Genomic DNA, 27,207 nt, shown 5'->3' with positions numbered 1-27,207 from the left:
TTGTAGTCCTTGAGGTTAGAGATGTTGGTGGCCTCCTCCAGTGACAGTGCAGATGGAACCAAGTGGGCAGAGCTCAAAAGCAGAAAAAGAATCAGGACTTGGTGATGGTTTGGGTGTGGAGGCAAGAGAAGACTCAAGAGTGATTCTCAGGGGTGCCTGGGTGGCTCAGTCGGTTAAGTGTCCGATTTTGGCTCAGGTCATGATCTCGTGGTCTGTGAGTTCAAGCCCCGCGTCAGGCTCTGTGCTGACAGCTCAGAGCCTGGAGCCTGCTTCAGATTCTGTGTCTCCCTCTCTCTCTGACCCTCCCCCATTCATGCTCTGTCTCCCTCTGTCTCAAAAATAAATAAACGTTAAAAAAATTAAAAAAAAAAAGTGATTCTCAGGCTTCAGTCTTGGGACAACTGAGTGGATAGTAAAGCAGTTTCTAATTTTGAGGAACAATGGGTGAGGAGCATCTCTGGGAGAAAAAAATGATCTATTCAATTGGGACTTGTTGAGTTTGAGGTGATACGGTGTTTTCCAAATGGTGATGTCCAGTGGGCAGTTGAATAAAAATTATGGAAGAGGGAGAGATTTGGGCTGAAGATATGGATTTGAGAACAAACTCAATGAGCCAAAAAGAGAGAAGAAAAAAAAAAAAAGAATAAGAATTTGGTCTTTGGTCATATTTATAAAAGTAGGGAGCCTAAGAATAAAGAAAGTGATAGTTGTGGCTCTGGGGTATAAGATGGCCCAGGGGCAAAGATGCCTGGCTTTGCTTCCTACAGACTGTGTGGGCCTGAGGGTAATGACTTAAGGCTTTGAGTTTCACTGTCTTTATGATAAATTGGAGATTATTGAGATGAGACCCTGGAATGTGCAACTTTGTCACCCGAGGATGTGTTTAAGGGTTCAGGGCTGGTCAGCTTGGTATACAGGAGTTTTGAGACAGCAATTTACACATGCACCAAAGACTTCCAGAAGAAAAAGGAGATAGAATTGCCCAGTGGGAACCTGGAGGATATAGGATAAACTGACAGGAGTTTCAGGGAGGCTGACCTCAGCTCATTATCATGGGAACCTGCTAATAGTCAAAATTCTCTAAAGATAGAACAGTTTGTTCTTCTGGCAGGAGGACTTCCTCCTTTCTGAATTAGAGATCCTATGATTGCAGCTGGAGTCCTAGCTGTTACTGGAGGTGGGGTTGGAACGAGTGCCTCGTTTGAATAGGGTGTTTATTTAGGGCCTGGTGTCCTTAATAAGCTCATTAAAATTTATTACAACGTTCATTCTCACATTTGTTCTGTAACCATAAAAGAGATTGTTTTTCATCGCTAGGGCAGGGGCAGGAGTAGGGCAGGGGCTGCATGTTTTTTAAATAGAAACACCTCCCTCACTTGAGCCCGCATCCTGCAAAGGGCCAGCCCCCATGTCCCAAAGGCACACAGCATGGTGTCCTGGAGAGAGGGCACAGAACAGCCCCGGAGGACTGCTGTGAGGTTTTGTTTCTTTGGTGACCTCTCTTACCCCCTGAATGCTTCCTGATTCTTCCCCAGCTAAGCAGTCTCCACCCTCCTTCCCATCACCCACCCTCTCAGCCCTCCGTCCAGGATACCCCTTCAGGGAAGGCACGGTGGTATGTAATAAATAAAAAGAGGTCAAGATTTTAAATCTCACCATCCTGGGTTTATTTTCTGATAGTAAAATGGAAGGAAAATAGAGTGAAACCTTCATGATTTATGGGCCCCCTACCCTTCGGAGGTTTTCCAATTGCATCTTTGAGCTCGGCTTGACATTTATGATATAAGGTATTAATATCTGGAGAGAAGAGCTGCTGGTACTAATTATTCAAGCTTGCTCTGACAGTGAACTGGTGAGCAACACTCATATGTCAGATCCTATCTACGCATTAAGTCTTTAACTTAAAATAGGTGGGAATTATGAGGCGCTATGGGCTTTCTCTGTATAGATTCCACGGAAAGTCTATAGGATATATTAGTAAATCAGCCATGATGGAGTTGCTGAAAAGCAAGCCAATAAGTGTCTGATATATGGAATCTTCAGGAAAGTCTTTGACTTAAGAAATGTGCCAGAGACAGTAAAATGCTACAAGGGAGAGAAAATGAAAATGATGGGGACTCACTTTTTTTTTTTTTAACTCAGAAAGGAAAACGTTTGCTTCCTCTTCTAATTCTTCGAGTTGTCAGATGTGTCTTGTTTCTAGTAGCTATTTGTAAAATTAATCATTTCAACAGTATCAAACAGACTGAGTTTTTACACTTGATAAATTTTTGATGTTAAACCTTTGAAAAATGCAGGGATGTGATTTTTTTTTTTTTCCTCTCAACAGTTTCTCCCCAGAAGCCGGTGTTAATTTGCAGATGCCAACACATGACTAATGGTTTTATCTCAAAAGATTAATACACATTAAGTCAACATAGGACTAAGGACTCATGACTGTATTTATTGACTTTTGTCTTGCGAGAGTCCAGATTTTGTGATTCTGACAGATAGGCGGGCAGCCATCTCCCCACTGAGGGATAGTAGTTGTTAAGTTAATTGGTCAGTCAGCCTGGTGGACCCTCTTATGGCCTATCTAACAGCCAATCCTCTCTTCTTCTTTGTTAAAGAACACGGATGATTTTGTTTGGGAAGCAATGTGCTCTGTCCCAGCTAATGAGATAAGATTGGTATAAGCCAATTAAGGGAAACTATGCCTTTGCCTGTGACTGGTGTGAGGGCAAGAGGGTGACCGAATTCTGGCCCATAAAATGTAAGAGAAGTAGGGTTTGAAGAAGTTGGAAGGAGAAGGGATGGTGGTTTCTGGAAAAGAAATAAGAAGAGATTATCATGTGGGAGTGAATCCTTTGTGCCTCTGCTAATTTCCTTGTCAGTTTTGGATATGGTTGTGAGACAACTGGAGATGCAGCTTGGCAGGCTGCTGGGATCCTGAGTGGGGACCGTAGACAGTGGTGTGGGCGGCAGAATGGAAACATGGAAAGAGCCTGGGTTCTCCCTGATGTCCTCAGGCCCGACAGTGGTGTGGGCGGCAGAATGGAAACATGGAAAGAGCCTGGGTTCTCCCTGATGTCATCAGGCCCCCAAACCTCTCTGCCTAACTCTGGATCTCTTTTTTTAAAAGCAGCAACGTCGCGTTATAAGCCACTGTTAGTCATGTTTTCTGTATATTGCTACCGGAAATATTCCTAACAATTACAGTTAAGTCGTCAGGCCTGGGAATTGTTCTTGCTTTTATGTTTTTCTAGTTTATAAAAGTCATACTTGCGTGTAGTATAACAAAATGTGAACAATATATAAAAGCATTAAATGACGAATGAACATCTATCACCCTCGCTCCCGGTACCACCTTCAGAAGAAAGCACTCCGCTTTTAATTACTTTGGTTTTTAGTCCCTGATGCTTATAACTTAAAGTAACTTGTCTGTTTGCCTATTCTGAATATATTATTTGGACAGTATCTGTTGCCTCCCCAGTCCGAAAGATGAGGAATGTATCTTCACCTTCCACTCCCTCCCATACTTATTGCATTTTCTTTATTGTTTACATTTGTAGCTTTAAATCAGTAAACACCACTTCTCACATTTTTACTATATAAGCATTATTACCTTCAAAATAAAGTGAAGAAGTTTAATCCCTAGAAAAGAGAATGCAATTCTATATCACTAAACTATTCAAGAGAGCACGTTCTAGGCATTAGATTCTCTTGCTTCATACTCAAATTCTTTGAAGTCATGCCACACTTGAGTTCATATTTGTACATTGGTTTTTTTTTTTAATTTTTTTTGTGTTTATTTTTGATAGAGAGAGACAGAGCATGAGCGGGGGAGGGGCAGAGAGAGAGGGAGACACAGAATCGGAAACAGGCTCCAGGCTCCGAGCTGTCAGCACAGAGCCTGACCCGGTGCTCGAACTCACAGACCGCGAGATCATGACCTGAGCTGAAGTCGGATGCTCAACCAACTGAGCCACCCAGTCGCCCCTGTAGAGTGGTTTCTTACACAACTGTTTTTGCTCATCTTTTATCTTGTTGCTAATTGCTTTATTTATTTTTTTTCTTGAGAGTGGAAACACGAATGTTTGCATTACATCACTGACATATCAACTCCCCTCGCCCCTCCCCCACCGTTTTTTAGTTTCAGGTATACACCATAGTGATTCAACTTTTATATACATTATGAAGTGATCACCATGATAAATCTAGCTACCATCTGTCACCATACAGTGTTGTTACAATATTATGAACTCTATTCCTTACGCCGTATGTTGCATCCCTTTGTCTTACATATTTTATAACTAGCAATTTGTACCTTTTAATCCCCTTTCCCTCTTTCTCTCATATTCCCACCCCCTCCCCTCTGGCAACCATCTGATTGTTCTCTGTATCTATGAGTCTATTTCTGTTCTGTTTCGTTGCTTTTGTGTTTTACATTCCACATAGAAGTAAAAGATGAGGAATTTATTTTCAGCTTCTACTCTCTTCCATTTTTATTACATTTTTTATTATATAATGCTGCAATAAACATAGGGGTGCATATATATTTTTTGAATTCGTGTTTTAGGGTAAATACCCAAAGGTGAAATTGCTGAATCATATGGTAATTCTATTTTTACTCTTTTTGAGGAAACTTCATAGTGGAAGATTATAGTGGCTGTGTCATTTTTTCATTACCACCAATAGTGCGTGACGGCTCCCTTTTCTCCACATTCTCACCGACTCTTGTTATTTCTTGTCTTTTTGATACTAGCCATTCTAACAGGTGTGAGATGATACTTCATGGTAGTTTTCATTTGCATTTCCCTCATGATGAGTGATGTTGAGCATTTTTCATGTGTCTATTGTCCATCTGGGTATCTTCTTTAGAGAAATATCTATTCAGGTCTTCTCATCTTTTAATTGGATTTTAAGGTGTTTTTTTTTTTTTTTTTTGCTATTTTTTTGCTATTTATTCTTCATATATTTTGGATATTAACCCTTTATCAGTTATATTATTGGTTACAACATTTGCAAATGTCTTCTCTCATTCAGTAGGTTACCTTTACATTTTGTTGATTGTTTCCTTGGCTGTGAAAAAGCGTTTTAGTTTGAAGTATTCCCATTTGTTTATTTTTCCTTTATTGCCCTTACCTGAGGAAACAGATCAAAAAAATAGTGGTAAGACCTATGTCCAAAAGTCTATTGCCCGACTTTTCTTCTAGGACTTTGGTTTCCAGTCTTACATTCAAGTCTTTAATCCATTTGGACTTTAATTTTGTATAAGATGTAAGAAGATGGTCCAGTTTCATTCTTTGGCATGTGGTTGTCCAGTTTTCCCAGCATCACTTATTAAACAGATTGTCTTTTTCCCAGTGTGTATTTTTGTCTTTGTCATAGATTAGTTGATCCTATAAGCATGGGGTTGTTTGTTTGTTTTTGTTTTTGTTTGTTCGTTTTCTGGGATTTCTATTACACTCCTTTGATCTATGTGTCTATTTTTGTGTTAGTACCATACTGTTTTGATTACTACAGTCTTGTAGTATAATTTGAAATCAGAGAGTCTGATACCTCCAGCTTTGTTTTTTTTCGTTTTCTTTGCTTTGTTTGTTTTGTTTTTTCCCCTCAAGATCACCTTTGCTATTTGGGCTCTTTTGTGGTTCCATAGAAATTTTAGTATTGTTTGCTCTAGTTCTGTGAAAAATTCCATTGGTATTGTGACAGGAATTGTATTAAATCTGTAGATTGCATTGGTTAGTGTGGACACTTTACAATGCTAATTCTTTCAGTCTATGAGCATAGTGTGTCTTTCCATTTATTGTGTTGTCTTAAATTTATTTCATCAGTGTCTTATAATTTTCAGAATACAAGTCTTTCGCCTCCTTGGCTGAATTTATTCCTAGGTATTTTATTTTATTTTGTGCACTTGTAAATGGAATTACTTTCTTAGTTTCTATTTCTGGTAGTTAATTATTAATGTGTAGAAATGCAACAGATTTCTGTATACTAATTTTGTATCCCGCAGCTTTACTGAATTCATCTTTCTCGTAGTATTTTTTTTTTTTTTTTTTTTTTTTGAGTCCTTAGGATTTTCTGTGTATAGTATGTTGTCTGCAGATAGTTACATTTTTACTTCTTCCTTTCCGGTTTGGACATCTTTTATTTCTTTTTCTTTTCTGATTGCTGTGGCTAAGACTTCCAATAGTATGTTGAATTAAAATGGTGAGAGTGGGCATCTTTTCCTTGTTCCTGATCTGATATGGAAAGCTTTTAGCTTTTCACCATTGAGTATGATGTTGGCTGTGGGTTTGTCATATCTGGTCTTTATTATGTTGAGCTATGTCCCTTCTATACTGACTTTGTTGAGAGTTTTTATTATAAATGGATGTTGAATCTTGTCACATGCTTTTTCTGCATCTATTGAGATAATCATAGGATTTTTATCCTTCTTTTTGTTAATGTGTTGTGTCACATTGATTTGTGGATGGTGAACCATCCTTATATCCTTGGAATAAATCCTACTTAATCATGGTACAGGATCTGCTTAGTGTAATGTTGCAATTTAGTTTGCTAATATTTTGCAAATGATTGCAAAATGATGATTTTTGCATCTGTGTTTATTAGGGATCTTGGCCTTTGGGGTGTGTGTGTGTGTGTGTGTGTGTGTGTGTCTTTCATTTTGGTGTCAGGGTAATGCTGGCTTCATTTAATGAGTTTGGAAGTATTTGTTTAGTTTTTTGGAATAGTTTGAAAAGGACAGGTATTATTTTTTCTTTAAGTGTTTGGTACAGTTTCACCTGTGAAGATACCTGGTCTTGGACTTTTGTGCTTGGGGACTTTTGTGTGTCTGAAACCTATTTAATTGCATTACCAGTAATTGGTCTATTCCAACTATTTCTTTTTGATTCATTCTTGGAAAATGGTATGTTTCTAAGAAGTTGTCTATTTCTTCTAGGTTGTCCCATTTCTCGGCATATAATTATAATAGTCTCTGAAGATCGTTTGTATTTCTATAATATTGGTTATAACTTCCTCTGTTTTGTTTCTGATTTTATTTATTTGGATTCTTTCTTTTGGGGTGTGTGTGTGTGTGTGTGTGTGTGTGTGTGTGTGTGTGTCTTGCTATAGGTTTATCAATTTTCTGTGTCTTTTCAAAGAAACAGCTCTTACTTTCATTGATCTTTTCCATTTGTTCTTTTTTTTTTTTTTTTTTTTTTTGGTCTCTCATTGATTTCCACTCTAATCTGTATTATGTCTTTTCTTATATTAACTTTGAGCTTTGTTCTTTTTGCTAGCTTCTTTAGGTATAAGGTTATACATTTTGAGATTTTTCTTGTTTGTTTTGGTGAGTCTGTATTGCTATGAACTTACCTCTTAGAACTGCTTTTGCTATGTCTGATAGATTTTGGACTGTTTTGTTTCCATTTTCTTTTGTCTCAAGGTACGTTTTGATTTCCTATTTGTTTTTTGGGGGCTTATTGGTTTTTTGATAGCATGCTGGTTAGTCTCCATGTGTGTTTTTTTCCCAGGTTTTTTTTTCCTGTAATTGATTTCTAATTTTATACTGTTCTAGTTAGAAAATATGCTTGATATTATTTCAGTCTTCTTAAATTTATTGAGAGTTGTTTTGTGGTCTAACATGATACATGTTGGAAAATGATGTGCATTTGTAAAGAATGTGCATTCTGCTGTTTTGGGTTGGAATGCTCTATATATATCCATTGAGTCCATCTGTTCTAATGTGTTGTTTAAGTCCAATGTTTCTTCATTGATATTCGATCTGGATGATCAACTCATTGATATATGTGGGGTGTCAGAGTCCCCTAGTATTACTGTATTTTCTCAGTTTCTTCCTTTATGTTTGATAATAATTGTGTGATGTATTTAGGTGCTCCTATGTTGGGTGTTTATATATTTATATGTGTTATATCCTCTTATTGGATTGAGCCCTTTATCAATATATAATGTCATTTTTTTTGGTCTCTTGTTACACCCACCCATTTTTAAAGGATATTAACATTTTTTTAATGTTTTAGTTTTGAGAGAGAGAGAGAGAGAATGCACAGGTGGGAGAGCGAGAAGGAGACACAATTCAAAGCAGGCTCCAGGCTCTGAGCTGTCAGCACAGAACCTGACGTGGGGCTTGAACCCACGAACCACAAGATCATGACCTGAGCCAAAACGGACACTTAACTGACTGAGCCACCTGGGCTCCACTTCAAGTATATTTTAAAGCCTTATATCAGTATTGCTACTCCAGCTTTCTTTTTGTTTCTATTTTCATGGAATATCATTTTCCATCTGGTCACTTTCTGTGTATGTCTTTAGTTCTGAAGCGAGTCTCTTGTAGGCAGCAAATAAACATGTTTTTTTAATCCATTCTGTCCCATATGTCTTTTGATGGGAGCATTTAGTCTGTTCACACTTAAAGGAATTACTGATAGGTATGTACTTTTGGACATTTTGTTGTGCTGGTTGTTCTTGTAGTTCTCTGTTCTTGTCTTCTTCTCTTGCTCTTTTCCCTTGTGATTTGGTGACTTTCTTGAGAGTTAGGTTTATATTCCTTTCTCTTTTGTGTGTGTGTATCTCTAATAGGTATTGGGTTTGAGGTTACCATGAGGTTCATATATAACTTCCTATATGTATAGAAATCTATTATGAACTGATGGTCACTTAAGTGTGACCATCATGTTCTCGAAGTACTATATTTTTACTCCTCCACCCACATTTTAGGTTTTTAAGATCATATTTTCTATATCTTCTTAGTTTGTGTATCCTTTGACTAATAGCTGTAGGTCTAGATGATTTTACTAGTTTGCCTTTTAGTTTGCATACTGGTTGATCCAATCTATTTACCATACATGTAGTTTTACCAGTGAGATTTTTTTCATAATTTGCTAATTTCTAGTTATGGCCTTGTCTTATCCATTGAAAGAAATGCTTTTAACATGCCTTGTAAGGCTGGTTTGGTGTTGATAAACTCCTTTAGCTTCTGTGTGTCTAGGATACTAGTTTGCAAAGTTGCTGCTGAAAAACAAACTGATAGTGATTCTCTTGTACGTAACTAGTTGTTTTTCTCTCGTTGCTTTTAAGATTCTCTCTCTTTTTTAATAGATTTTTTTTAAAGTTTATTTTTTTATTTTGAGAGAGGCAGAGACAGCTGGCATGGGGAAGGGGCAGAAAGAGAGGGATATAGAGAGAATCCCAAGCAGGCTCTGCACTACCTGCCCGGAGCCTGATGCGGGGCTTGAACTCATGAAACTGCGAGATCATGACCTGAGCCGAAACCAAGAGTCGGATGCCTAACTGACTGAGCCACCCAGGTGCCTCTAAGATTCTCTCTTTAACTGTTGACACTGTATTTTAATGTGTCTTGGTGTGGGGTAAACTTTGGATTTATCTTATTTGGGACTATGTTTTCTTCTAGGATTCGGGTGTCTGTTTTCTTCATCAGTTTAGGGAAGTTTGTAGCCACTATTTTTCTAGTAGGTTTCTGATTCTTCCTATATCTTCTCCTTCTGGGATCCCTATAATGTGAATGTTAGTGTGCTTGATGTTCTAGAGGTCTTCCAAGCTGTCCTTGCTTTTAAAAATTCCTTTTTCTTTTTGTTTTTCTGATTATTTCTAGAATCTTGTTTTCAGATCACGGATTCTTTCTTTTCTTTCTTTCTTTCTTTCTTTCTTTCTTTCTTTCTTTCTTTCTTTCTTTCTTTTGAGAGTGAGTGAGCGTGAGCATATGAGCAGGGGAGAGGGGGAGAGTGAGAACAAGAGTGAGAGAGAGAGAGAGAGAGAGAGAGAGAAAGAGTGAGTCTCAAGCAGACTCTACTCTCAGCATGGAGCCCAATGAAGGGCTCAATCCCACTATCCTGGGATTATGACCTGACCCAAATCAAGAGTTGGGCGCTTAACCCACTAACCCACCCAGGCATCCCTTCTGCATCATTTAATCTGCTATTGATTCCCTCTAGTGTTTTTTTCATTTCGATTGTATTTTTCAGCTGTCTTTTTAATATTTTCTGTCTCTGTGCTTAAGTTCTCACTGTGTTCATTCATTTTTCTCCTGAGTTCAGAGACTATTGCTGAGTTATGATAATTACTTTAAACTCTTAGATATCAACTTAGTAATCATACTATGTGTTCAATGGAAAGTTCTTTTTAGAAGATATTCTCGTAGGTGTATGACTTCCTATTCTAATTTTGTCAATAACATATTCCTGCAGAACTATGAAAAGCCATTGTTCCTTTGTCTTCTAGCAGTATTGCAGATGAGAAGTTTGACATTTTTATTTCACTTTTTCTGTAAGTAACTTTTTCTTGAGGCTCTTTTAGTTTTATTTCTTTTGGTGTTCAGTTTTGTAAGGATGGTTTTGGGACTGAGCATCTGTATATTTGCTCTAGTTAATATTCAATCTTAAATCTTATTGCTTTGTTTTCTTTCAGTTCTGTGATTTTTTTACTATTTCTTTTAAAAAATTATATCTAATTTACATGCCATAGGATTCACTGTTTTCAAGCACGTATCAATGGTTTTTTGCATATTCACAAAGGTGTGCAACCATAACCACTGTCTAGTTTTAGAACATTTACATCATTCTCAGAAGAAACCCCATTGCCATTATCCTTCATTCCCCATTCTTCCTTCCCCCAGCCCCTAGAAACCATCAATCTACTTTGTTTCTATGATTTTATGTATTCTGGATATTTCATATACATGGAATCATACAACATATGGCCTTTTGTATCTGGTTTCTTTCATTTGGTGGAATGTTTTCAAGATTCATCCATATCATAGTATATATCCGTACCTCATTCCTTCTCATGGCTGAACAATATGTCGTTGTCTGTATAATCCACATTTTATTGTTTTTATGTATCCACTCCTCTTTCTTTAATTTTTTCCACCATTCATTTCCTTCAGATTTGTTTAGCTGGGTTGTAGGACTTTTTATATGGATTCTCTACGATTTTAACCTTTTTTTTTCATACCTTTGATTCCTTTGTTTTTGTTGAACATATTAGAAGATTTCTTTGGTTTTAATTTTCAACCCTTTTATTACATGTGAAAATCTTCAGCAAGCATATTTTTAATTTCCAGTAACTTTCTTATTTTTGTTTGTTCCTTTTATTTTAATAGGAAGCCTCTTTGGTTTGTTCTATTTTTGTCTACACGACCTTTAGTTCCCGTTTTATTGAGCATTTATCTAGATGTCCTGAGATAATTTAAGATGTCCCCAAATAGTTCTTTCGAAGGAGGTGAGGATCATTTCTTTAGGTAGTCATATCCACTGTGATGTGAATTGTATAAAATAAGGTCTTTTGGAATGTCTGGTACTTTCTCTCCCTTCTGCTTCTGAGTTTATCAGAATAGCTTAATGCCTTTATTAATTTTGGAGCCAGTCCTTCTGTTTGTCACCACTCTGTTCTGCTCTACAAGTGGATAAACTGTCCGGGACAGCTTCAGACCAAGTCAGATGTCACCAACTTCAGCCTTCTTTCCCTGCATACGTTTGTGCTTCTTCTTTAAATTTAGGCTTATTGCAGCATAATTGACATTCAGCAAAATTCATGCTTTCAAGATACTTAGTGTGATGAGTTTTGATAAGTGCATGTAGTCATGTTACTAGCATCATAAACAAGATAGAGAATAGTTTGCTCAATGCAAAACTTTGCTCTGGGTTCCTTCTCAAGTCTGCCATTTTGGCTGTGGATTACTTTGGGTGTTGGTAGGAATCAGTCCTGTAGGTGACTGTCATTGCTTTCCCCTGCTGCTCTATGGTTCTTCTGCTCTTACAAGGATCTCTACTAACCAGCAGAACCAGGGGTCTGACTGTGAGCTCTGTGGGTGGGAGGCGCTGAGAGAAAGGCCTTCCTTGAGGGCACGTCAGTATGGAGTGAGTAGGCAGCATTTCTGCAGCTCAGATTCCACAGTCTGTAGTTGTTTTGATGCAAGGGGATTGGAATGGGGTGGGAGGAGCTCCCTGGACTAGATATTTCATAAATACTCCTTTAGCTAATTACACTGGTTACTCCTCCTCCTGTTTCTGCTCTTGTTTCTTACCAGCCTCACGTTTAAGGGCTCCTAGGACGCTGTGGCGAGAACTGGCTCCCACCTCTGTGGGAGCCTTCTTATATTTGCGTTCTGGGTCTCAGTTTCCTTCATTCTGGTTTATCTAGTAATATGATCCCATTTTCTTTCTTATCAAAATATGTTTCTCAGTGATAGTCTTCCCCCCTACTCAGTGTTACTCTAGCTGTACTTCTTTGTCATACATGCTGTGTGAATGCTGTGAGGGAGTGGAAGTCAACACATATGCTTGGTGTGCCATCTTGAAGTGCAAGGGTTCAAGGGACCGAATCATAAGAATCTATGGTAGGGATGCCTGGGTGGCTCAATGGGTTAAGTGTCCAACTCTTGGGTTTCATTTCAGGTCATGATCCTGTGGTTCATGAGATGGAGCGCCATATCGGGCTCCACCCTGACAGTGCAGGGCCTGCGTGGGATTCTCTCTCTCTCTCTCTCTCTCTGACCTTCCTCTGCTCATGCTGTCTCTCTCTTTCTCAAAAGTAAATAAACTTAAAAAAAAAAGAATCTATGGTATATATGAAAGATCAGCAAGTAGTCACATTACTTGAATGTCTTCTCAGGTGAAACGTTTCAGGTAAAAGAAGATATGTGATCTCTACCAGTGAATAGGCTCCATGACTCCCGTTACCCTTAGCATGTACTTTGGCTCTCGACATTGGAATTATTTATTTGTTTTTGAGTAAAATAAAATAGATTCCTAATTAAAAGAAAAACGAGCAGAATCGCAGTTTCAAGAAGTGTCCCAAGGACCCTTAGGTATTGGCATCTTAGAGAAGTTTAGTTTTAAACCCTATAAATAGGGCCTCATGGAAGGTTGCTTTCCCAGCCCATATAACATGTTTGTGATATCGATAGAAGCTACCATTTTAATTTTTACTAATGTGGCACAGAGAAGCTTGATCTAGGTCATAAAGAAATTCAAAAGACAGTCAAAATATCGTATTAAAATCTAGGGTGAATATAATTTTTTTTAATAGTTATTTTTTGAGAGAGAGAGAGAGAGAGGGAGAGAGAAAGTACAAGGGCAAGAAATGGAGGGGCAGAGAGAGAGGGGGGCACAGAGGATCCAAAGTGGGCTCTGCACTGACATTAGAGAACCTGAAATGGAACTCTTACTCACGAACCATGAGATCGTGACCTGAGCCAAGTTGGACACTCAACCGAATGAGCCACCCAGGCACCCCTAATAGAGTGAGTATAAAAATACAGAATTTGCAATGCCTCACCGCTAATTTTTTCTGGGAAAATAAAAGCTTTAGAAAAGGAGAATAACTTTAAAAACAAAATCAAAGCACTTATTTCTCATTCCAAACCGTCGATTACCACGAAGATACCTTTCATATTTGGTCTTTTCTTTCTCTTTTTTAAAATTGTAGCGAGGGGAGAAGGGGAAGTCTATTAAAAGAAATATTCTGTCTTTGCGTTGCAAAGAAAGAAGCTTACTGCAAACACAGTTTTGAGCAGATAGTCTGTAATTTCCTCACCATGGGCTCGTGTAGTTACAATATTCTGTCAATAAGTTCTGTGCATTCCATGAGGAGGGAGTGGAAGAGAGGGAGGCTTTGAAACCTGTCATGAGAGGTTGGTGCCCAGCATGTTCTTTTGATCACCAATTTTCTGCTGGCCCTTACCTGAGATCTCTTTTGTTGTCCTTCCTTAGAATACATGGACACATTAAAGGGCCATAGTAGGGGCCCTTGTATTTGAGATGGTGAGAAATCTGACTTTGACCTTGCAAAGCCCTCTCAGGGATACTACCCTGCATGATGACTTTGCTCCTGATACATGATTTTATGCAGGTCAGTGATGTTTTGGGTAAAGCTGTCACCCCAGGCCTGGAATCTAACCCAGCTCTGTCATAAACGTCCAAATAGAACAGTTTCTACCTTCATACGGGCTCCGTTTCTCACCTCTAAAGAGAGGTAACAGGTGAAGTAAAAGTAACAGGTGCACCAAGGTGCCTCAGTTTTGGAAAGCACAAAGCTCCCTGCAAATGGACGACTGTTACTGTGGCTTCCTTTTCCCCTGCTCTAGTTCCATGCCTGGCCCTGCCCACAAAAACCAGCTGCTCCTGCTTGTTCTGTGACCTGTGGTGGCACCGTGGGCACTCATGCATTGGGCTCTGTCACTGTCTGCCAGTAGTCACTCAGGTCGTTCGCCGATAATGCCCTCCCTGCCTGTGGGGCTGGGCTGCTCTCCAACAGCCAGCCTCTCTGGAATCAGGCTCTGCCTCACTGTCTGCCTTCTTGTCCCACACCCAGACGTGGTCAGAGCACAGTGGCCTCTCCCAGTCCCGGGTCACAAGGCCTGGGGGCCAGCCCTGAGCTGGAGATGAGGAAAGACGGGGAGGTGCTGATTGAGTTTGTGTGTGAGCGTGCAAGGGTGAGGCTGAGCTGAGCTCACACATGAAGAATTTGAGGAATTGGGTGTAGGGAGAAGTTGTAGAAAGGGAAGCACGTGTTGGATGGGTGTGAAAGCAGCTAGTCCTGTGTGAGTGAGGAGGAAGCTAGACCAGGATGTGGATCTGTGAGCTTGACTTTGCTTGGTTTTTTTTTTTTCCACATCATTTCCCCCAGGGCTCCTGTGCCCTGTGTGCTTATTTCCCCTGCATTGTGTCTCTTCCCCTCCTCACTTAGCTGGGTGGGGACTGGGAGGGGGCTGGGAGGGGACTCGGAGGGGACTGGGAGGAAATGAGAAGCTCTGAGAGAGAGACACAGAGAGACATATACACACAGAGAGAAAGAGACTAGAGAGAGAGAGAAAGAGAGAATTGCACTGCCCTCCAGCTGCCACAGCAGAAATGACGACAATAACCTGGCTTTCTGTCTGGACAGCGGGAAACCTTTGAAAAGCATGATGTTTGGGGAATTCTATCATTTGGACTTTTTCCTGAAAGGAAAAGTGAACAAATGAAAGAAATGGAAACAAGAGAGGCATATGTGAAAAAAAAAAAAAAAAAAGGACGGGGCTTGTTCATTAGTGAATTTTTATGGTGGCTAAGATTTTTAGGTTTTGGTAACTAAAAATGGGGTATAGGCAGCCCATGAGACCGTCCTCTCCCTTCCTGTAGTGTGCCCGTCTCATCCCCCGAGTGTCATGTAACATGGCGAGCCACAGCAACATGGCGTGTGGGCGGTGTGTCTGAGAATGAGCAGTGTGAAGCATTCCATCATGCTTTTTTCTCAGACCCAGTTCTCGAAGTCCCATTCATCTGGGAGAGGGTTGAGCTCATGGCAGGGGAAGCTGATAAGTCAAAGTGAAGCATGAAACCCTAGGGTTGATAACCTGGAGCCCACGAGCTTGGAGCTGGCTGTGTTGCCCTCCTCCTGCAACGCTCGCCTTCCAGGCGAGAAGCCACAGAGGTCTAGGGCTGTGTGACCATCGCAGGAAGGGACACACGTGAGATTCTGCTCTGGGAACCCCCAGAGTTGGACTTGCTGCTTCACCCTCAGAAGAAAAGAAAATCCCCGGGTCAAGAGATTCACAAAGTGGAGTGATTGAAGGAAAAGAAAGAACAAGTGTTGAGTCTGTCTGGAAAGGAGACTGTGTGATTACCTGATTACTAGTACATTCCAACTGTCTTGTTCCTGATAGCAGCCCAGCGAAGCAAGTCAGCTTTATCATCCTGTTGTGAAGATGAGGAGACTGAGGCACAGGTGGTTTATTTGCCAAAGTCAGATGGCCTTGTGGAGCATTCTGGAAGCTTTATGGAGCTCCCAGCCTCTTTTGTTCGAAAGTTTGTGTTATTCCCCCTATGGGAATAATACAAGAAAAGCATATCATGTCTTGGTTACCCAATTGAGCTTTGATATTGTAATGCTGAAGGAGTATCTGAGGCTGTCTATTCTCTCTCTTTCAATATCTGCATTTCCAAGTTGAAGAGACCACATTACCCAGGGTCAGGTAAGGCAGGCTTGGAATGCTTTCCCATCTCAGTAAGGGGAGCTACCGTCTATTTAAGTGCTCTAGGTAAAAGCCTGGGTGATATCTTGGTGGCTCTCTTTCAGCTCACATACGGGGTCCAACTCTCATGTATCCAGTCCTTCCCCTTCTCTCTCCTGAATCTATACAGTAGTCTCCTAATCAGTATTTTTAATTCCTTGTTCCACCTGTTAGCCATAGTGATCTTTAAAAAAAAAAAAAAAGAAGCTGTCACTTCTCTGCTTTAAGCACATCAAATACATCCTGTATTCTTAAGTTAAAATCTCATCTCCTCACTGTGGCTCCTAGGCCCTCCATGAGCTAACCCTGTTCTCCTGGCCTCACATAGGGTCTCTGTCCATCCTAGGGGCTATCTCCTTTCTGTGACTTCAACTTTTTCTCATCTTGGGCTGAGATGCCTGAAATGTTCTTCCTTGGACTCTGGCCCGATTCATCAAACCTACTTAAATATCAGAGAAGACTTCCCTAAGTGCCATACTGGAAGCACCTGCCAACAGTTGCTATCTGTCACACTTGTCCATTTCTTTCTTTCAGAGCATTCTTCACTATCTGAAAGCTTTCTGGTTATCTGTGAATGTGTTAATCGTTTTTCTCCCTTAGAATGTAAGCTCTTTGAAGACCAGGAATTTCCCATTTTGTTTATCCCTGTTTTCTTTTTTTCTTTGTCTTTTTAAATGTTTATTTATTTTTGAGGGAGAGAGACAGAACATGAGTAGGGGAGGAGAAGAGAGAGAGGGAGACACAGAAGCAGGCTCCAAATTGAGCTGTCAGCACAGAGTCCAACGTGGGGCTTGAACTCACCAACTGCAAGGTAATGATCCGAGCTGAAGTCGGATGCTTAACTGACTGAGCCACCCAGGTGCCCCTTTTTATTTTTTTTTTAACATTTATTTATTTTTGCAAGACAGAGCATGAGTAGGGGAGGGACAGGGAGAGAGGAGACACAGAATCCAAAGCAGGCTCCAGGCTCTGAGCTGTCAGCACAGAGCCTGGTGCGGGGCTTGAACCCATGAACCGCGAGATCATGACCTGAGCCCACTTTGGACACTCAACCGATGGAGCCACCTAGGTACCCCGAGTTCATCCCTGTTTTCTAAGGCTTAACCCAGTGCCTGAAACATATAAAATGCTTTAAAATATTTGTTGAATAAATGACCACATAAGCTCAGGCTTCTTGATGCTTAGGCCAGAGTTCCTTACTTCACTAGCCCTTAATACATAAGGTTTGTGACATATTTGAGAGATGGAAAACAGGAAGTTTGCCCCCCCAGCAGCTAGTCGAGTCAGGAGAGTGGCTAACTGGGAAGAAGAAAGAGAGCCTGAACACGGGATGGGGAGCGTGGGAAGGGAGATCAGAGATGGAGTCATGGCTGGTCTGTGCCAAGATCTCCAGTGAATATTTCTTGAATTCTCCACAAACATTTGTGATGGAGTCTTATTACACATAACAGCAAATTCCAAAGCAGCAGTGACAGCAGGGAAGAATGAAAGGCTAAGGAAGCAAGTCCTGAGAAGAGAAAGTAGCTTTCTCTTAGATAACAGTTCCTTCATCTCAGCATTTTGCATGAATTTCACATATTTTTATTTGCACATTTGCCTTGAAAATAAAAATGAGCTGCATGGAACTAGGGGGTATTATGCTAAGCACAATTAGCCAGCCAGAGAAAGAAAAAGATCCTATGACTTCACTCATATGTGGAATGTAAGATACAAAACAGATGAACATAGGGGAAGGAAGCAAAAATAATATAAAAACAGGAAGGGGGACAAAACATAAGAGACTCTTAAATACAGAGAACAAACAGAGGGTTGCTGGTGGTTAGGGAGATGGCTACATGGGTGAGGGGCCTTGAGGAGGACACTCGTTGGGATGAGCCCTGGGTGTTATATGTAGGGGATGAATCAGTGGATTCTACTCCTGAAATCAGTATTACACTATATGCTAACTAACTTGGATGTAAATTTAAAAAAAAAGAAAGAAAACAAATTTAAACAAACAATGAAATAAAATAGGGAAGTAAAGTAGATGCTGAACTTGATGCAAGATTGCACCTGTGATTCACAGTTCCTCTTTGTCTTTGGCTTACTTTATAATAAACTTGATTAAGAGTCTATAAAATAAAAAAAAGAAAAGAAAAGAAAAATGATCTTACTTACCTGATTTCAAAATGGAAATGGTTAAAGCATACTTAAAGTTTTTCCTGCTATTTATGCTTCTAGTAACTGCAAAGCGTACGTGGCATATTCTGAGATATCAAGAAGGTCACTGCCCCGCAAAATTATCTTCCCCATTCTGCTCAAAGTACAGTGTGGCTTTAAAATGCTAAGAATTGATATCAGCAAATACTGAGAATTGATGATGTTCCAACCTGTGAACCTTGACCATAACACACAGACTTCGGGGACCTTGAAGACTCGCTCTGTATTCTTTTCCAGGTGACAGGACATAGTAGACCCCTCACAAAATATTTGCTGGTAAACGAATGCATATGTGGTACTATGCCACATACTTGGGAAACAGACATCCCTCTCCTTCGAGTGCATAGTAGATGTTCAATAAGGTTTTATTATTTTGTTTAAGGTGTTTGATAGTGGAGAAGCAGCTAGGAGATTGGAGCACAAAGTTGGACAGGGTAAATGTCCCAAGAGAAGTTGCCAACAAGTAATATGGAGATGTAAAGAGGGAAACGAGGACTTGGAATTTCAGGATCAGGGAGAGTTTTGTGAAGGGAAAGTATTTAAAGATTAAAAAAAAATGGGCTCTCATGTATTGAATGGGTGAGTGTACTTTGTCAAAGGGCAGAATATGCTGGGGAAGAAACAACAACAACCCCCAAACAGAAAACGTCACGAGTGGAGTGTAAGACTCATGCTCGTGTCTAGAGCACCACGTTGAGGAGATTGAGCTGTTGAGGCTCAGATTCCAGAGGAAGGAATTGGCATTGGGAATAACTCTTGAATCACAAACAGGAGTGTGCAAATGACTCTTTTGAGCCTTCATCTCACCTTGCTACAAGTAAATTCAGTGTGTCATTTGGGGGCTCTTCTCCCTCCCTCGGTATCTCAGAGACTTTTGGGGTTTCTTGAAAAACAGAGAACTTGCCCCTAATTTTTTGGCTCATACTGGTAGTTCTATTGTTACAGCCGTCACAGAACCTTAAAGGTAGTGGTTGTTTCTGGGCTCTCTTTGAGCTGCAGTGATCTTTATTCACATAGGAGCCCTGTTGCCCGGGGGACGGTCTCTCTTGTTTTATACCTGTCCTGCCCCTCAGAAGCCCTGGCTGCTCCCCCAGATACTGTCGGGAGTGCTGTTAGTAGAGACCACCATGCTTTTCTAGTGTAGGGCAGACTCTGTTTTCTCCTTTGCCCCATCTGCCTCTGCCTCCCTCCAACATAATCCACCTGAGGGACTGAAGCCCCTGTATTCCAAACAGCAGGCAGGGTTAGTAGGGAATTTGCTTTGAAGCATCTGCTGCAAAGCTCCCCTGAAGCAAGGCAGCAATTAACCTGGCTACTTGGTTGGCGTAGGAGAGGACATCACTGGTAATACAAAGCACACATTAATAGTTCAATAAACTGTCCAACATCTACTTGATTGGGTGGGGCAATGAGAAGCCACTGAAAGTAATTGTGTTAGCATTTATTGTTCTTTTTTTTTTTCTTCCATTGGTTTAAAGATGAAAGGGAAAATGCCAACCAAAAAGAAAAAAAAATGGTGGGGGATGCTAGCCTCTGGATTTGGTAGACACTGTCTTATAGGCAACCCCTTCTAAACTGGCCAGCTATCTCCTGGATGTTCGTCTCCTTTTCCCTTTACTTTGGGTGGCCCTAGTCACAGGACAAGGAGTTTCCTGTTGCATGTTGGTGATAATCAACTCTTCATTTTTTCCTAGATGTCATATTAACTTGAAGGCTATCTTAGCAGAGATTGGACGTGAGACCATTTAAAAAATTTTTTTTAATGTTTATCTATTTTGAGGGAGAGAGAAACAGAGTGCAAGCAGGGGGAGGAGCAGAGAAAGAGGGAGACACAGAATCTGAAGCAGGCTCCAGGCTCTGAGCTGTCAGCACAGAGCCCGATGTGGGACTCGAACCCACGAACCTTGAGATCATGACCTGAGCCGAAGTCAGACGCTCAACCGACTGAGCTACCCAGGCGCCCCCTGAGACCAATTTTTAAATAAGGCTTCTAGGTTGGTAGAAATTGCACTGAGTGTCAAGGAACAGGAATCTAGAAAACGGTGATTTAAAAAATTAGAGATTTTCAGGGGTGCCTGTGTGGCTCAGTCAGTTAAACGTTGGACTCTTGATTTTGGCTTAGGTTATAATCTTCTCGTTCGTGGGTTCAAGCCCTAAATTAGGCTCTGTGCTGACAGTGTTGAGCCTACTTGGGATTCTCTCTCTCTCCCTCTGCCCCTCCTGTGGTCTCTCTCTCTTTCTCAAAATAAATAAACTAAAAAAAATTTGAGGTTTTCTTATTCTTACATTTGGAAGTAGAAGGTCTAGTACTGATACTGGGGTTTCATGCAGCCCCCAGGACTGTCTTATGTTTCCACTCAGTAATCCTTACCTCATTCTTGGGGCATCGAGGTTATAATATTGTCACTCCTTGGGGCGTCTGGGTGGCTCAGTCAGTTAAGCGGCCGACTTCGGCTCAGGTCATGATCTCGCGGTCTGTGAGTTTGAGCCCCGCGTCGGGCTCTGTGCTGACAGCTCAGAGCCTGGAGTCTGTTTCAGATTCTGTGTCTCCCTCTCTCTCTGACCCTCCCCCGTTCATGCTCTGTCTCTCTCTGTCTCAAAAATAAATAAACGTTAAAAAAATTTAAAAAAAAATATGGTCACTCCGCTTATTACATCATGTGTCCAGGCAGGAAGAAGGGCAAGGACAAAGGATCTAGTCAGCTGAGGCTACCTGCCTTTTGAAGGGCTTTCCCAAAAGTTCCATCTGGTGACTTTCACCTATATTTCATTGTCCTGAAATGTGTCGCGTGGCCATCTGTAGATGCAAGGGAGGCTGGGAATTGTGGCTTTCAGCTGGGCTCATTACCACCCTGACAAAAATTAAGGTTCTGTTAGTAAAGAAGAAAGGAGAATGGATATCAAGTAGGCACCTAGCCATGACTGCCACATTCCATATTATTTTGCCCTTTTGTTCAAGTTAGTGTGCCTTCTGGGAGAACAAACCAAGTTTCAGCAAACAAAAGTAAATCTTCTGCAAACTCTTCTCTGTGTACCTGTCCAAAGGCATAAAAGTGATTTTTGTATTGGTAATTGATTTGATGCATGTTACAGTTTCCTCCATTAGTGAACATCATCCTGAATTGATTGTGTTTGGGGGTGCATGTGTGTAGTTATTTACACAGCTGCCTCAAGTGGCCAGTTGTTGATTAATCATCTTTTAGTACCTTCTCTCCTCTGACTTTTTACTTCTGTGTGGATACATCAACACGCACTTTGGGGCGCATGTGTTGGTTAAGCATCTGACTTAGGCTCAGGTCATGATCTCATGGTTTGTGGGTTTGGGCCCTGTGTTGGGCCCTATGCCGACAGCTCAGAGCCCGGAGCCTGCTTCGGATTCTCTGTCTCCCTCTCTTTGTCTGCCCCTCCCCAACTCATACTTGCTCTCACACACACACACACACTCTCTCTCTCTCTCTCAAAAATAACTAACATTAAAAAAAAACAACACATTTCTTTCTCGCTCCCCGATCTTTATATCAGAGCCAGTCCTCACTCATGACTGCACCTTTCTTCATTACAGATTTAGTGTCATGGGTGCCTTAATTTCAGCATGCCCAAGTAAACTTAATGTCTGCCCCTTCCAAACTTTCTCGTCTTCTGTGTCGCTCATATCAATGAGTGTACATTCCCAAGTTTCAGGAGTCCTTCCTGAAACCTCCCTCATGTTCCTTCTTCCCCACCACCATTTGATGTTACAATCTTGTCCAGGTAGTATGCCACGTATTCTCACATTTGTCGTCTTGTCTTGAATCCATTGCCACTTCTTGGGCTCACCCAGTTTGGACCAGCTGTGTTTAGCTATTTTGTTGCCGCAATAAGTATCCCATGTTTTATTTCATTTCATGAATGGCTTTGCATGTAATCTAGGATGTGCAGCTCTCTGCGATATTTTCCAATTACTGTGTTTTCATTTAGATGACATTTTAAAAATGTAAGCAATTGTGGATCACCTGAATGGCTGCCTTAGTAGTGAGTGCCGACAATTGATTTCATTGCCTGTGTAGGTGTTTGTGTTTTTTTATTGTACCAACGGGCATTACTATAATTATCAATAGCCTACAGGAAAAAAAAGAAGGCAGAGGGACTTTGTCTTCCAATATGAGGCATTTGCGGCATATAAAGTTCAATGAAGGCACTGTATTTTGTTATTTTAACAAAGGTTTCCTGCTAGCTCAAATAAGTAAAACTGTGGCCCTAGAGGTGTAAGTTTCTGAATTCCAAATAACCTGTCCTGGTAGAGCGAGTCTGATGTTAGGAGTGAAAGTTTGTTTCTGTAGAAATGGTATCATTGGTCATGTTGAATGAATACCATCAATTTGAGTGCTGTCTTTCTTTAAGTTTATTTATTTATTTTAAGAGAGAGAGTGCACAAGCAGGAGAGGGGTAGAAAATGAGGGAGAGAGAGAGAGAATCCCAGGTAGGCTCCGTGTTGTCAGCACAGAGCCCAACGACGAACTGTGAGATCATGACCTGAGCCAAAACCAAGAGTTGGACACTTAACTGACTGGGCCACCCAGGCACCCTGAATGTTATTATCTTTGTTAGTTTAAATGTAATGTTAGTTTGCGTGTAATTTAAAAGATGCTTACCTGTAGTTTGAGGTTTGTACAAATCTAAACAGCAATATGCTAACGATACCCAAGTGGCACTTCAGGTCTATGTGAACTCTTTGTTTTAAAAAGGGTGCGTGTATCAATCAGGTGGGCTAGAGCAGGGTCAGCAAACTATCAGATAAAGAGCTCGATAGTAGATACTTTAGGCTTTGGTGGCCATACAGTCTCTGTCAAAATGACTTAACTCTGATGTGGTGGCAGGAAAGCAGCCACAGATTAGATCTGACCAGATGAGCGTAGCTGTGTCCAATAAAACTTTGTTTACAGAACCAGGCAACAGGCTTGATTGGGACTTCATGTCCAATGTGCTGACTCCAGGGCTAGGGAGTATGATCCTGGTTCCTGGGCTTGACATACGGCCTCTTCATTCTCTCTAGATTCACCTCCTACCTGCTCTTCTGAACATTGGCTGTGCCCTAGACATTCCAGAGCTGCTTCATCTCCCAAGCATGTCGCACTCTCCCAGGATTCCGCACCTTAGCTCATGCGCCCTGACACTTCCTTTCCCATCTTCTTAAACTAACTCCTACTCACCCTGGAAGATAAAACTTAAGGGGCCCTTGGGTGGCTCAGTCCATTAAGCATCAGATTCTTGATCACAGCTCAAGTCATCATCTCAGAATTCATGAGTTTGAGCCCCGGGTCAGGCTCTGAGCTGACAGCATAGAGCCTGCTTGCGATTCTCTCTCTCCCCTTCTCTCTGCCCTTCCTTTCTCTCTCTCTCTGTCTCTCCCCCTCCCTCCCTCCCTCCCTCCCTCTCTTCCTCAAAACAAATGAATACAGTTTTGGAAACAAACAAAACAGAAGCAAACCAAACAAAACAAAACACACTTCCTCTCAGAAGATGTCTTTGGCCCCTTGTGGCTGAGTTAATGCTTCTGTCTGCCCCCTCCTTGCTTCTTTAAATTCACTCTGCACTCCCATAACATTTTCAGGAAACTCATCTGTGTTGTAACTGGACACTTACTTGACTATTTTACTGTCTTCTCTAGGCTGATCTCCCTCTTCTCTGTAGCACATGCTGTTCCATCCTTATAATTATTACCAATTTAGAGGATTGATGGAAAGAACAGAAGGGGGTGAGTGTGAATTTTACATTGATGACATATTTACCCCACGGAACTCAGAAATGCCCCGAGTGTGCCTTCAGTTGGCAGAGTTAGGTATTCTCCCATCTGTGGAAATGGGGGCTCGTGAGCTTTGCCAGTTTTGAAGAAATAAAGGGAATTTCATGTTTGTGCATCCGGGTTTCATGACTGTAAAACTGATGCCTGTGAAATGGATCAAAGTTAACTTTGACAAAGGGCAGGAAACAGATGAAAAATAAAGGAAAGAAGAAAAAGAAGAAAACCTGCAGTGGATGTTTGAGGTATAGGTAGGTAGGCTGAGTTGGCGATGTAATAATTGAACTCTGGGTTTCTGGGCAGGGGGGAAGGTCAGAGGGGGATGTTTAGGGAAGTGAGCCTGAGAGTGATGGAAGGAATGAGGGCGCTAACCCTGAGCCTTGGGTAGGGGGAAACTTGGGGATGCAGGGGTCAGCAGTGTTGGACTTTGCCTTTCCCTTTATCACTTTGCCTCTCCTTGCTTCTTGCCATTCCCTTCCTCTGTTTCTGTTTTGTCTAGATGTTTATACCCTGCCTTATCTTCTCCTGAACTAGCTATGACATGGTAAATATAAATATTGTGTTACTGATTTAAATGTTTTTCTTTTCTCTGTTTGAAAGTGTAGATGTAGGTCAGTTGATCCTTGATCCCCTTTTTCTTCAAAGAATAACACGTCCCTTCTAGAAGTTTAAAATGTTTCTACCCTTGTTAAGAAAAAAAAAAAAGAACTCTACTATGGTTACGCATTTTAGGAGAAACTCAAATCCTAAAAATAGAAAGTTAAGGGTAGCTCTTTTTTCCTATTTGATAATATAATTATTACACCAAAGGGAAAAAAGTATATTAAAAATTAATCTTACTAAGCCACGAATGACTAGCGGTACAAATACTACCGGGAAAAGAAAGTAATTTTTTCAAAAAGAGGTAATGGGGTAAGATCAAGGAGAATGCCTAGGGCTCCCAGAATCAGCACCACCCTGCACACAAATAAACATAAGACGGTGGGTAAAGATACTGTGGCCGAATTTCCTAATCAGAAAAATATCCTTGAAATTTGAAAACCAAGTTGTGATTGTCAGATTTAAGAGTGATCTTAATACTAGACTATATTTTTGAGTCGATCTCTGAGCAGGACACTTTCTGTCTGTGATTGAGATCCTTCCATGGGATTGACAGCATTATATATATGCTTTCACACCAGACACAGGTCACACATATATCCCTGAGAAACAGGAGGTAATCAAATACTCCACAGGAAATGGCACTGGACACATTTTATTGTTAAGATTATTGCTTATGATTTGGGAAATGTTTTAACATTGGTCATCTGATCGTTAAAATCAAAACTCTTGTGTCCTAAGTAGTTTTCATTAGATGATGTTAGTGATTTTATGCAAACGTGAAGACATTTTTACCAGATTATATTACTAACAGGGTCCAAATTTCAGGTAATATTTTTTTTTAATAAAGAAGACCTAGGGTCTTCCTTTAGTCAACTCAGGGAGCTAAGTTAGTGGTCCTTCACTGGAAACATAATCATCGTTACACCTTGTTGTGTGTGGTAGTAACTCACTGCTCCTGACAACCACGTAAGGTGAGTTCTCTGACTGCCCACTTACAGATGTGCAAGCAGAGATAGAAGGGGTGGGTAACTTGCCCAAAGTCACATAGGTGATGAGTGGCAGAGCCAGGGTGATGTCCTGTACAGTCTGGCTCCTGAGGCCTTGGACTTCACCTTCAAACTTTGCTTCTTCTCACCATTCTTCCTCCCAAGTGCGCCAGTTTTGTCGAATTGCTGTAGAAGATTCATTCCCTGTCACTGTGTGTTTGTGATCTATATGCACCTTTCGTGAATAAAACCGACAAAGCTTTGTCTGTATAAATGACCTGTGTTAATGTCTCTTGGCATTAAGATGCCTCGTGGGGAAGTAGAAATTATATTTTGCTGTCCTTGTCTGGATTCTTCAGTAATGGATTATGGCCACAGGATATGAAATCAACCTGTGGAAAAACTGAAAGGATCATCATTAATAACAGCACACCTGACATCATATGGCGCCTGATGTGACATATCGAGAAGGATGCAACATCATCTATGTGATAGTAGTGCTAAAATGTTTCACCTGAATCTAACCATGAGGAAACACTCAGACAAACACACATTTAAGGACATCCTGCATAGTCGCTGGCCTGGACTCTTCAAAGGCATCAGTGTCACGAAAGACAGAGGGGCCAAGGAGTTCTTTAAGATTGATGGAGCCAGGACGATGAAATGCGATGTATGATCCTTGTTTGGATTCTGGATCAGGAGAAAAAACAGCTGTAGAGGACATTGTTGGGACAAACAGGTCATTTTGAATATGCATTGCCTATTAGATAATGTTAAGTCTCCTGAGTGTGATGATTGTGTAAGAGAATGCCACTGCTCTTTCAAGCATAGAAAGGATGTGTGTGTGTGTTTATAAAGTTAATAGAATATTAACAATTAGTGAATCTGCGTGAATGACAAATTGGTGATTATTGTACTGTTCTCACAACTTTTTGGAGGGTTTGAAATGTTCATAAATTTAAAAGATCTGTGTGGGAATGGTACACATACATATATACACAAACACATATATATCACGCAGATATATACACACACATACATACACACACATATACATACACATATACATACACACACCTATACACACATACACACCATATACACACACACATACACGCACATACACACATGCACACATATATACACACACATATATAGACACATACACATATATACACACACATATACATACACACATGTAGACACACACACGTATACACACATATATAGACACACATACACACACAGACACACACACATATACATACACACATATATACACACATATATATACACACATATACACACATATATACACACATATACACACATATATATACACACATATAGACACACACACACATAGACACACACATAGACACGTACATATATACATACACAGATATGTACACATACACACATATATACACATATATAGACACACACATATATAGACACACATATAGATACACATACACATGCACTTGTGTGTTCTTCCCTCCACCTGTGGCTCCTCTCTCTCACTAGGATCCTCTTCTCCCTCTTTTCCTACTTACTGCTTACTCATTCTTCAAACATCAATTCTTTGCCAAGTCCTTCCTGGTCTATCTGCTTAGGGTGAAACCCCCGTACAGGCTTCTAGG

At 40.7% G+C, this 27,207-nt stretch overlaps 1 long non-coding RNA gene and 1 other non-coding gene across 5 annotated transcripts in view; one reads left to right on the top strand and one right to left on the bottom strand.

Moving 5' to 3' along the window:
* The window catches only part of LOC144617182 (uncharacterized), a 185,032-nt gene that overhangs the window by 129,677 nt on the left and 28,148 nt on the right, over nt 1-27,207 (top strand). For 3 of the 4 annotated variants that reach the window (XR_013557365.2, XR_013557366.2, XR_013557368.2), the window contains one exon: nt 23,844-23,930. The exons of the other annotated variant lie outside the window; for it this stretch is intronic. This is a non-coding gene — a long non-coding RNA (uncharacterized LOC144617182). The remainder of the gene's footprint in view (nt 1-23,843; nt 23,931-27,207) is intronic. 4 annotated transcript variants of the gene reach the window in all.
* Nucleotides 20,071-20,155, bottom strand: TRNAR-UCG (transfer RNA arginine (anticodon UCG)). The gene has a single exon. It is a non-coding gene; the product is annotated as a tRNA-Arg (tRNA).

Source organism: Panthera onca, chromosome A1 (assembly GCF_046562875.1).
Source record: "Panthera onca isolate mPanOnc1 chromosome A1, mPanOnc1 haplotype 2, whole genome shotgun sequence".
Taxonomy (NCBI): domain Eukaryota; kingdom Metazoa; phylum Chordata; class Mammalia; order Carnivora; family Felidae; genus Panthera; species Panthera onca.
The sequence above is the reverse complement of the archived record's forward strand: the minus strand, read 5'-3'. Positions and strand labels throughout refer to the sequence as shown.